Genomic DNA, 12,042 nt, shown 5'->3' with positions numbered 1-12,042 from the left:
GATGAATGGGAGGAACACTGTTCATCTGTGAAGTTCACTTGTCAGTAATGGAGAGAATCATGGAATGATGTAGTATGGAAAGTGGCCCTTCAGCCCCACAAGACATTTGTGACAATAGAGCAACATCCACACTGATCCTACATTAATCTTATTTCATAACCCTACATTTTCATCAATAGCACCCCAAAACACACAGAATCTACTATTCACCGGCAGACCCAGGGTCAACTTTCAGTGGAAAACTAATCTACCACCCAACACAGTCAAGAGATGTGCGAGGAAACAGAACAGCAGAGGCGTGCACACTCATAAGCAGAACACACAAACTGCCAAAAGTTTTTTTTTTGTCTTGTAACTGTCTGTCCACGTACTTGTGCATATGACAATAAGCTCTCCATAATTTGACTTGATTTAGTAGCACTGGGGATCTAAGATCAAACCTGGGACACTGGAGTTGTGAGGCAACATCTGATTAACTAAAAATGTATCTTTGAATGAACTTCAAGAAATACCCAAAATTAGGATCCTTTGATAACTTAGTATTTATCTAGTAACAAAGCAAATTACGAAGAGTTAAAGTAAGCCAAGTACCAAGACAAACTAAATTGCAGCAGCAGGGTGTAATGTGAGCAGATTCTAACTTGGGCAAGAATAGGTTAACAACAGGCCCAATACTGGAGATGTGTATTATAAATTGTGTTACATGGCTTACATTGAACAAATAAACCAGGGAATAGCAATTTTCCTTACAGAGAAATATAATTAAATATTTAACATTTTTATTTTCTGCTGCTGAGTATAATTTTACATATAAGAATAGCCTAAATGACTAAAAATATAAATTGAAATCAAAATCTTCTTAAAGTAAATCTTCTTACACAGATTGCACATTGGCAGTGTTAGCTGTGAGGAGGATGCTAAGAGGATGCAGGGTGACTTGGATAGGTTGGGTGAGTGGGCAAATTCATGGCAGATGCAATTTAATCTGGATAAATGTGAAGTTATCCACTTTGGTGGCAAAAATAGGAAAACAGATTATTATCTGAATGGTGGCCAATTAGGAAAAGGGGAGGTGCAACAAGACCTGGGTGTCATTATACACCAGTCATTGAAAGTGGGCATGCAGGTACAGCAGGCAGTGAAAAAGGCGAATGGTATGCTGGCATTCATAGCAAGAGGATTCGAGTACAGGAGCAGGGAGGTACTACTGCAGTTGTACAAGGCCTTGGTGAAACCACACAGGGAGTATTGTGTGCAGTTTTGGTCCCCTAATCTGAGGAAAGACATCCTTGCCATAGAAGGAGTACAAAGAAGGTTCACCAGATTGATTCCTGGGATGGCAGGACTTTCATATGATGAAAGACTGGATTGACTAGGCTTATATTTCTGGAATTTAGAAGATTGAGGGGGGATCTTATTGAAACGTATAAAATCCTAAAGGGATTGGACAGGCCACATGCAGGAAGATTGTTCCCAATGTTGGGGAAGTCCAGAACGAGGGGTCACAGTTTGAGGATAGAGGGGAAGCCTTTTAGGACCGAGATTAGGAAAAACTTCTTCACACAGAGAGTGGTGAATCTGTGGAATTCTCTGCCACAGGAAACAGTTGAGGCCAGTTCATTGGCTATATTTAAGAGGGAGTTAGATATGGCCCTTGTGACTAAAGGGATCAGGGGGTATGGAGGGAAGGCTGGTACAGGGTTCTGAGTTGGATGATCAGCCATGATCACACTGAATGGCGGTGCAGGCTCGAAGGGCCGAATGTCCTACTCCTGCACCTATTTTCTATGTTTTCTATGTTTTCTGTATTTCATTAGGAGTTTGAGGAGAATTGGTATGTCAACAAAGATTCTCGCAAATTTCTACGGGTGCACTGTGGAGAGCATTCTGACTGTCTGATGTGGAGGGTCCACTGCACAGGCTTGGAAAAAGCTACAGGAATTTGTAAACTCAGCCAGCTCCATCATGGACATTAGCCTCCCCAGCACCGAGGACATCGTCAAAGGGCGATGTCTTAAGAAGGCGGTATCCATCATTAAGGATCCCGGTCACCCAGGATATGCCCTCTTCTCATTGTTGCCATCAAAGAGGAGGGAAAGGAGTGAGAAGACACACACTCAATGTTTCAGGAACAGATTCTGGCCCTCCACCATCAGACAATGGACAATGAATACTACATCACCTTTTATTGCATTCTTTTTGCACTCCTTGCTTAATTTATTTTTTACAGTACTGTGCAAAAGCTTGGGTGCACATATATAGCAAGGGCGCTTCAGAATTTTGCACAGTACTGTATATTTATTTCTTTTCTGTAATTTGTAGTTATTTTTAAAATATATTATGCATTGTGTGACGAAGGCCCGTCACTAACTACGGACAGCATATGGCGCACTCGGTAAAACACTCATCCCCAGCAGTAATAGTGACTGGGTCTGAAACCGAGCTGCTGCATGGAGCTGTCTCATAGAGGCAGCAGCAACCTGCACAGGTGTGCTGATGGTGGAGGATACCATCTTTAATTGGATAATTGAGTTAATTAGCTTTTGGTTGGTCTAGGGGGAGGGGCTTAGCAGTTATAAGCCTCAGGTTACCAAGGCTTTGGAGTTAGTTTTCTTTTGTGTTAAGTCTGAGGGTGGCTATATATGTATTGTTTTTTTTCTAGTTTTTGTCTTGTTTTGAGGTAAATAAAAGTACCTCAATCTCTTTTTGTGACTCAAGCCATCTGGTTATTTTTCTTAAACAATTGACCCACGGCTTTTTGTGACACATTGCAATCTACTGCTGCCACAAAACAACAAATCTCACAACATATGCCAAATGATATTAAACCTGATTCTGATTCTGAAGTCAACAAAAAAAAATAAATCATTCAGAAGTTGTCAAATTTTGCTTAACTGCAAGCTGTTTCTCCTAGTTAAAGTCAGTTTCTCCATTCATTGGCCAGAAAATCTGGACGTGAGGGTGTTGATTGAGATGACAGAGCAAGAGTGCGATTAATATAAATGAATGCTGAATAATGATCACAGTCTCAATATGCTGGAGGGCCCTTTGCTGTGTTATAGGTCTCTATGATTCTTAAGCTACACCGTAAATTTACCAGAATGTTACAGAACATGGGATAGATTATGCAAAAAAAAGTGATATTTTCAAGGGTTTAAAAGATTAAGGGGTGATTTTATTGAAGGTCGTAGTATTTTTGAATTTGAATTTGAGTTGACTTTATTTCTTACATCTGTCACATACATGAGGAGTAAAAATCTTTACATTACATCTCTATCTAAATGTACAGTGTGCAATTTATAGTCATTTGTAATACATAGTATGTACGACAGAACAGTCAATTTAGCAATTGTATCAGCGTGAATTAATCAGTCTGATGACTAGTGGAAGAAGCTGTCCCGGAGCCTGTTGGTCCTGGTCTTAATGAGAGGCAAGACTGCGCAGGCATGATGCCAGCCAGTAGAGCGGGAAAAGTTTAAAAAGGAGACCACCACATACAGTGGGCAGCCCGGAGATGCAGCTCGATGACCTTCGTCTGGTCAGGGAGAGCGAGGAAGTGATAGAAAGGAATTATAGGCAGGTGGTCACACCGGGGCCATGGGAGACAGGCAAGTGGGTCACAGTCAGGAGGGGGAAGGAAAGAGTCAGGTATTAGAGAGTACCCCTGTGGCTGTACCCCTTGACAATAAGTACTCCTGTTTGACTACTATTGGGGGGGGGGGGAGGAGACAGCCTACCTGGGGGAAGCAATAGTGGTCATGCCTCGGGCACAGAGTCCAGCCCTGTGGCTCAGAAGGGTAGGGAAAGGAAGAGGAAGGCAGTAGTGATTCTATAGTTAGGGGGTCAGAGAGGCGATTCTGTGGACGCAGTAAAGAAACTCGGATGGTAGTTTGCCTCCCAGGTGCCAGGGTCCGGGATTTTTCAGATCGCGTCCACAATGTCCTGCAGTGGGAGGGAGAACAGCCAGAGGTCGTGGTACATATTGGTACCAACGACATAGGTAGGAAAAGGGAAGAGGTCCTGAAAACAGACTACAGGGAGTTAGGAAGGAAGTTGTGAAGCAGGACCACAAAGGTAGTAATCTTGGGATTACTGCCTGTGCCACGCGACAGTGAGTTAAAGAATAGAATAAGGTGGAGGATAAATGCGTGGCTGAGGGATTGGAGCAGGGATTCAGATTTCTGGATCATTGGGACCTCTTTTGGGGCAGGTGTGACCTGTACAAAAAGACGGGTTGCACTAGAATCCCAGGGGAACCAATATCCTGGCGGGGAGGTTTGCTAAGGCTACTGGGGAGAATTTAAACTAGGATTGTTTGGGGGTGGGAACCGAACTGAAGAGACTGGGGAAGAGGAGGTTGGCTCACAGATAGAGGAAGCTTGGAGACAGTGTGTGAGGGAGCATAGGCAGGTGATAGAGAAGGGACGTGCTCAGACCGAGGTTTGAGATGTGTCTATTTCAATGCAAGGAGTATTGTGAACAAAGTGGATGAGCTTAGAGCGTGGATCAGTACTTGGAGCTATAATATGGTGGCTATTACAGAGACTTGGATGGCTCAGGGACAGGAATGGTTACTTCAAGTGCCGGGTTTAGATGTTTCAGAAAGGACAGGGAGGGAGGCAAAAGAGGTTGGGGCGTGGCACTGTTGATCACAGATAGTGTCAAGGCTGCAGAAAACGAGGACGTCATGGAGGGATTGACAGTTGTTGTGATGGGAGATTTTAATTTCCCAAATATCGATTGGAATCTCCCTAGAGCAAGGGGTTTAGATAGGGTGGAGTTTGTTAGGTGTGTTCAGGAAGGTTTCTTGACACAATATGTAGATAAGCCTACAAGCGGAGAGGCTGTACTTGATCTGGTATTGGGAAATGAACCTGGTCAGGTATCAGATCTCAGTGGGAGAGCATTTTTGAGATAGTGATCATAATTCTATCTCCTTTACAATAACATTGAAGAGCGATAGGAACAGTCAAGTTAGAAAAGTGTTTAATTGGAGTAAGGGGAATTATGATGCTATCAGGCAGGAAATTGGAGGCTTAAATTGGAAACAGATGTTCTCAGGGAAAATTATGGAAGAAATGTGACAAATATTCAGGGGATATTTGTGTGGATTTCTGCAAAGGTACGTTCCTATGAGACAGGGAATTTATGGAAGGGTACAGGAACCGTGGTGTACAAAGGCTGTAATAAATATAGTCAAGAAGAAAAGAAAAGCTTACAAAAGGTTCAGAGAGCTAGGTAACATCAGAGATCTAGAAGATTATAAGGCTAGCAGGAAGGAGCTTAAGAAGGAAATTTAGAGAACCAGAAGGGGCCATGAGAAGGCCTTGGCGGACAGGATTAAGGAAAACACCAAGGCATTCTATGAGTATGTGAAGAGCAGGAGGATAAGACATGAAAGAATAGGACCTATCAAGTGTGACAGTGGGAAAGTGTGTACGGAACCAGAAGAAATAGCAGAGGTACTTAATGAATACTTTACTTCAGTATTCACTATGGAAAAGGATCTTGGTGATTATAGTGATGACGGCAGTGGACTGAAAACCTTGAACATGTAGACATTAAGAAAGAGGATGTGCTGGAGCTTCTGGGAAGCATCAAGTTGAATATGTTGCTGGGACCAGATGAGATGTACCCCAGGCTACTGTGGGAGGTGAGGGAGGAGATTGCTGAGCCTCTGGCGATGATCTTTGCATCATCAATGCGGACGGGAGAGGTTCCGGAGGATTGGAGTGTTGCGGATGTTGTTCCTTTATTCATGAAAGGGAGTAGGGATAGCCGAGGAAATTATAGACCAGTGAGTCTTACTTCAGTGGTTGGTAAGTTGATGGAGAAGATGCTAAGAGGCAGGATTTGGAGAGGTATGATATGATTAGGAATAGCCAGCATGGCTTTATCAAGGGCAGGTCGTGCCTTACAAACCTGATTGAATTTTTTGAGGATGTGACTGAACATGTTGATGGAAGTAGAGTAGTAGATGCAGGGTATATGGATTTCAGCAAGGCATTTGATAAGGTACCCCATGTAAGACTTATTGAGAAAGGAAGGAGGCATGGGATCCAAGGGGACGTTGTTTTGTGGATCCAGAACTGGCTTGCCCACAGAAGGCAAAGAGTGGTTGTAGACGGGTCATATTCTGCAGGGAGGTTGGTGACCAGTGGTGTGAGGGATCTGTTCTGGGACCCTTACTCTTGATTTTCATAAATGACCTGGATGAGGAAGTGGAGGGATGGGTTAGTAAGTTTGCTGATGACACAAAGGTTGAAGGTGTTGTGGATAGTGTCGAGGGCTGTCAGAGGTTACAACAGGACATTGATAGGATGCAAAACTGGGCTGAGAAGTGACAGATGGAGTTCAACCCAGATAAGTATGAAGTGGTTCATCTTGGAAGGTCAAATATGGTGGCAGAATTCAGTATTAATGGTAAGACTCTTGGCAGTGTAGAGGATCAGAGGGATCTTGGGGTCTGAGTCCATAGAACGCTCAAAGCAGCTGCACAGGTTGACTCTGTGATTAAGAAGGCATACGGTGCATTGGCCTTCATCAACCATGGGATTGAGTTTAAGAGTCGAGAGGTAATATTGCAGCTATATAGGACCCTGGTCAGACCCCACTTGGAGTACTGTGCTCAGTTCTGGTCGCCTCACTACAAGAAGGATGTGGATACCATAGAAAGGGTGCAGAGGAGACTTACAAGGATGTTGCCTGAATTGGGGAGCATGCCTTATGAAAATAGGTTGAGTGAACTCGGCCTTTTCTCCTTGGAGTGACAGAGGATGAGAGTTGGCCTGATAGAGGTGTATAAGATGAAGAGAGGCATTGATCATGTGGATAGTCAGAGGCTTTTTCCCAGGGCTGAAATGGTTGCCACAAGAGGACACAGGTTTAAGGTGCTGGGGAGTAGGTACAGAGGAGATGTCAGGGGTAAGTTTTTTATGCAGAGAGTGGTAAGTGCTGGAATGGGCTGCCGGCAATGGTGGTAGAGGCAGATACGATAGGGTCTTTTAAGAGACTTTTAGATAGGTATATGGAGCTTAGAAAAATAGAGGGTGTGAGTAAGCTTAGTAATTTCTAAGGTAGGGACATGTTCTGCACAACTTTGTGGACTGAAGGGCCTATAATGTGTTGTAGGTTTTCTATGTTAATGCTGCAGTATCGTTTCTCAGGTAGCAGCAGGGAAAATCTGAAATATCTGATGGAATAGACAGAAAATTATCCATCCTGTACCTTTTAGTAATAAAGTTAGAAAACACTTCACACACAACAGGTGGGACTAGTTGGATTCTTTCCCAGAAGCAGTGATTGATTTCAAAGTCCAGCAAAATTAAAATGAAAGACTGGTGATTTTTTGCAACCAGAAGTATAAGTGGACATGCAATAGATATATGTAAATGGAGTTTTGTCATAATTAAATCTATTCAATGCAGATAAATTTTGAGAAACTAAGAGCACAGATCCTGTTTCTCTGCTCCGATGTTACTATAATTTTGAGCTGAGATAATCAACACAGGCATTTTTGACACCTGACTTCAAACTAACATTGACTATGAATATAAACACTTACAGGGCAAATATTACTGCTTGATGTTTTGATAAAGGTGTCTCAGAAACACACAGATCATAGTAACAACCTGCTTCAGTATTGACACTTTGATAGTGAAATTCCCAAACAATTTCAAGGCGCTGTTAACAGGAAGGAGAGCACATCAATACGCTTTAAAGGGATCATCTACTTTCATGTTGATTATTGACTTCTTCAGATGTTTCTCGGATTCTGCAGTGTTCAGTGATTTATTGTTTCAAGTCACCTCCTCTCTTTTTTATAGCACTAACCATCCTTTAATTGTTTCAGCCCCACTATAGGCCTAGACACCCGGCAATTGCTCTTCCAACCATATCTTAGTATTGTCTTAGTCATGGATGAAACAGACAGAAAATTGGGTGTGGTTACTCACTTTACATTCAGTATGAAATAGACTAATCATGCAATGTTTTCATTGCCACCTGATTTACATGTGTCCAAATAGTGCTTGAAGCCCAGAGCTAAAGACAATTTCGCAAACACTGTACTATAATATGTTGAAAGAAAAATCAGCTGAAGTATTTCACTGATACTGGTTTGTTTTTAAAAGATAGCTTCAACAGTGCATTAGTTTAGACCTTGAAACTGAACTCATCACATGGTAAATTAAGCAGGATACTGCAGCTTTAAAGGAAAAGCCGGATATTTCTCGTTTCAGCTGGAAAAGCTGATCATCTGCTGTGCCTGTGGTGAATAAGATTACAATTTCAGATATAGCATGTTGTACATTAAGAATTACAACTTGTATTATCACAACTCCCAGCAGTATGCAGACAATAACCAGCTCTGCAATAGTGTGAATAGGCATTTTTAAGGTGAGATAAGTCAGGACTAAATCTAAAATAAAATGTTTTTCTTTGATTTTTCAGGAAGGATTTGAAGTATTCATTGTTGATTAAAAAATAATAGATCCTGTTCTCTTTCAGAATTCTTACACTGTCAGCATAAATTGAGAATTACATTAAAATATACAAATGCTCTCAGTCAGATTTAGCAAACAGCTGACTAAAGTTTTTCCTAACAAGTACATTTCACTTTGATGATGGCATTTAGGTCACACTAGTGAGTTATATCGTAGCTCAAAATCACCTGAAACTATTACCTTAACTTTCACAGTATAATAATTAACTGTCCCTGCTGTGTTGTATAAATGTGCCAGCAGGACCCCAGATAAGGAGTGTGTTGAAAAGATATATTCAAGATTATTTAATCTTTTAGAAGACGAATTTCAAATTCAAGTAATAGGCATTTTCAACCATCTGTTATTAAAATAATTAGAGAATAGTAACCAAAAATGAAGCATTTGAACATTAAGAATTTTTTGAGAGTATTCTAAAGAGGGAACTATCAGCAATATTCAGTTTCAAAGTGTTCTAATCACATTTGATGAGTTGAAATTTTGAAAGCATAATCCTTAATGGCCTTGATTGTCCTTGAATTGTCTGTTGTATTTATTTATGTTCTTTTTATCCTGTTAGGCCACCGTAAGTGTTAAGCAATTCTTTGGCAATAGGATCCTAAACAAGAATTAATTGCCTTATTAATAAATGAATGGGGCCTAATACCTACCTCCGGTAATAGCACATGATGCCAAAAACAGATGCCTCTTTCCTAATTTGTGACCACTTCAAGGGCCAAAATGGATACAGTAAAGACCACTGATCTATATCTCCTCTAGCCTGGCATTCAAATGTGATTTCAATACTTCAATATGTTTCCATACAAATAATTGAAAGTCAATCCCTACATAGAATTCACTTTGTGAGATTGGCCAAAAATACAAAATGAACTTTCCTGGAAAATATTCCAGTGTAGAACCAAAAGCCCATTTTAGTGAAAACGAGGTGCAATATGTGAATGTTAAGAATCCCTGGAAGTAGCAGCCAGTCCTCTCAAAAATATTTGAATAGGGTGTCTTGTAACAGAGTCACCAAACTATCTCTGTTGCTTCAGTGTAAATTTTAAATTTTTAAAAATATTAATGTAGAGAGGAACTTTCTGAATGATACTTCTCTCACTTACTCCTCAACAATTTTAACAGCTGCTAGGATAGCTGAAACTGGTCTTCTTCATGAGGTTGAAATTGAGGTCATGAAACTGAAAACTTAATTTTCTAACCCATAAGCTATTTTGTCCATGGTTTGCAGCTAGAACAGCATCTGAAAGGACATAATCAATTGCTTTTTTGGCACTGCTCTTTCTTTGAAGGAGTAGCAGATAGTCATTGAAAATTACAGCACAGAAGGAGGCAACACAACCATGATAGCTTGCCAACTATAAAAGAGCAATTTACTTTTCAGTTTGGGGTGAGGATTTTAGTAAACATCAAAATACTTATAAATGGAATAAGAGATTTTATTCTCTTATCCTTGTGAATAGTAAGCTCCAGAGCCCCAGAAGCTTCTTGATTTAAAAAAAGTGATTCTTTTCATCTGTCTAATCCTTCTACCAATTAATTTAATTTAATGTCCCCTGGTTATTGATGTCTGTGATATGATAAATGGATGCTTTCCTGTCCACATTATCTGGGCCACATAATTTTTACAGCTCAATTAAATCTCTGCTCCACTTCCTCCATTTGAAAGAAAAGAGGAAAGCATAAGAAAATAAGAAAAGAAAGCAGGAATAAGCCACCTATCCCTCCCCAATGAGCCTGTACTTTTATTCATTAAGATCATAAATATTCTGACATTGGCATCATCTCACTTTCCGGTCTGATCAAAATCCCCCTCAATTCTCCTGCTTTGTCTAAAGGTCTCACACACAGAATGCTGAAGGAACTCAGTAGGTCATGCAGCATCAATAGAGAGAAATAGATGTTGCCTGATCTACTGAGCTGAGTTTCAGACTGAGAACCTTCATCAGCATTTTGTGTGCGTTAGTCTGGATTTCTCATCAAGAGAAATATCCCCTCAACATCTACACTTTATAGGCCCTTCAAATTCTAAAATTTGTATAGGATAACATTTAATTCTTTGAAAACCAGTATGTATATGCATGATCAACTCAATCATTCCTCATAAAATTAGCTTTTCAGCCTAAGAATCTGCACTGTCTGTCAGGCAAGTTCTTCCTCAAAGTAGAGATTATATCTGTATACAATGTTCCAGAAATGGTCTCACCAAAATCCTGTTGTGAGACCATTTCTGGAACACTGTATACAGATATATTTCTGCACAACTTAATTTGTACTCCATTCCCCTAAGACCATAAAGAACAAAAGCAGAAGCTGGTTTTTCAGACTCTTGTGCCTGCTTCAGTGTTTAATAAGATTATGACAGATCATATACTTCACTGAACTTCCCCTCACTGAACTAATCTCTCTTATGTTCCTTACTATCCAATAGTCTATCTAACTCTGTCTAGCATATTCTGTGACTATTTGCAGCACTCTTGGTAAAGAATACCAAACAAATCTGGATAAAGGTGTTACTTCTCATCCCGTCATGAATGGTTGACATCATCTTTCCTAAACTGCTCTAGACCTACTCTTAATCTTTTGCTAAACTCTAACACACTAGCCTTGGGGAACGACCATCACTACTTCAGCATAAGATTTTGATGTCTTCTTCAAAAAGGTAATTTTTTATTCTTCTAGACTCAGGATCGTATCAAACTAATCTCTTGTCTGCTGAACAAATTATCTATTCCAGAGACCAACACTCCAGCAGAGAGGCATGCTAATGCATTTGGAGAAGGTTTAAACGGAGTTGGCATGATAAAAGGGCTCAGAGTTGATCTTTAGATGAGAGGTATAGTCACCTAGAGGAAGAAATGTTATTAAATCTAGTAGGTAAAGCAGTATGGCAAATGTGAATAAGGGAACACAAAGCTAAATAACATCTATTTTAATGTAAGGAGTCTTACATGTAAGGTTAACGAACTCAAGGCTTTAATTAACGTGTGGACCCTTGTGGCCATCACGGACACATGACTGAATGATGGGCAGGACTGGTAACTCAGAATCTGAAGATACAACATTTTCATGGTGAAATAGAGGGAATGTGAAAGAGAATTGTACTGATAATCAAGTAATTCATTACTTCATCACTGAGGGACGATATCCCCGAAGGTTCCTCAAATGAAAACATCTGGATAGAAATATAGGAACAGAAAAACATTCTGGCTATCATTTTTCTAGGTGTTTATGACACACTACCTTACAGATAACAGGAGAAGAAGGTGCACATTATCTTTAATCTCATGTGCATCGATTTCCTACAATAGCTTCTTATATGGTACCATATTAAGGGCCTTCAGATCCCCCTCACCAACACTGTCAGAAACAACTCAATAAATGCACATTGACTCTACCCAGTCCTGCTTTTATTTTCTACGTATCCTGCTAACATTTTCTTAATAATAAATTTAAGCATTTTCCTAACTATAACCTCCATCCATGTCTCCAGCAATCTTCCGAAGCAGAAGCAGGTTGTTGTTGATCTTGGTGTCATAATTGC

Source organism: Mobula hypostoma, chromosome 10 (genome assembly GCF_963921235.1).
Source record: "Mobula hypostoma chromosome 10, sMobHyp1.1, whole genome shotgun sequence".
NCBI lineage: Eukaryota > Metazoa > Chordata > Chondrichthyes > Myliobatiformes > Myliobatidae > Mobula > Mobula hypostoma.
The sequence above is the reverse complement of the archived record's forward strand: the minus strand, read 5'-3'. Positions refer to the sequence as shown.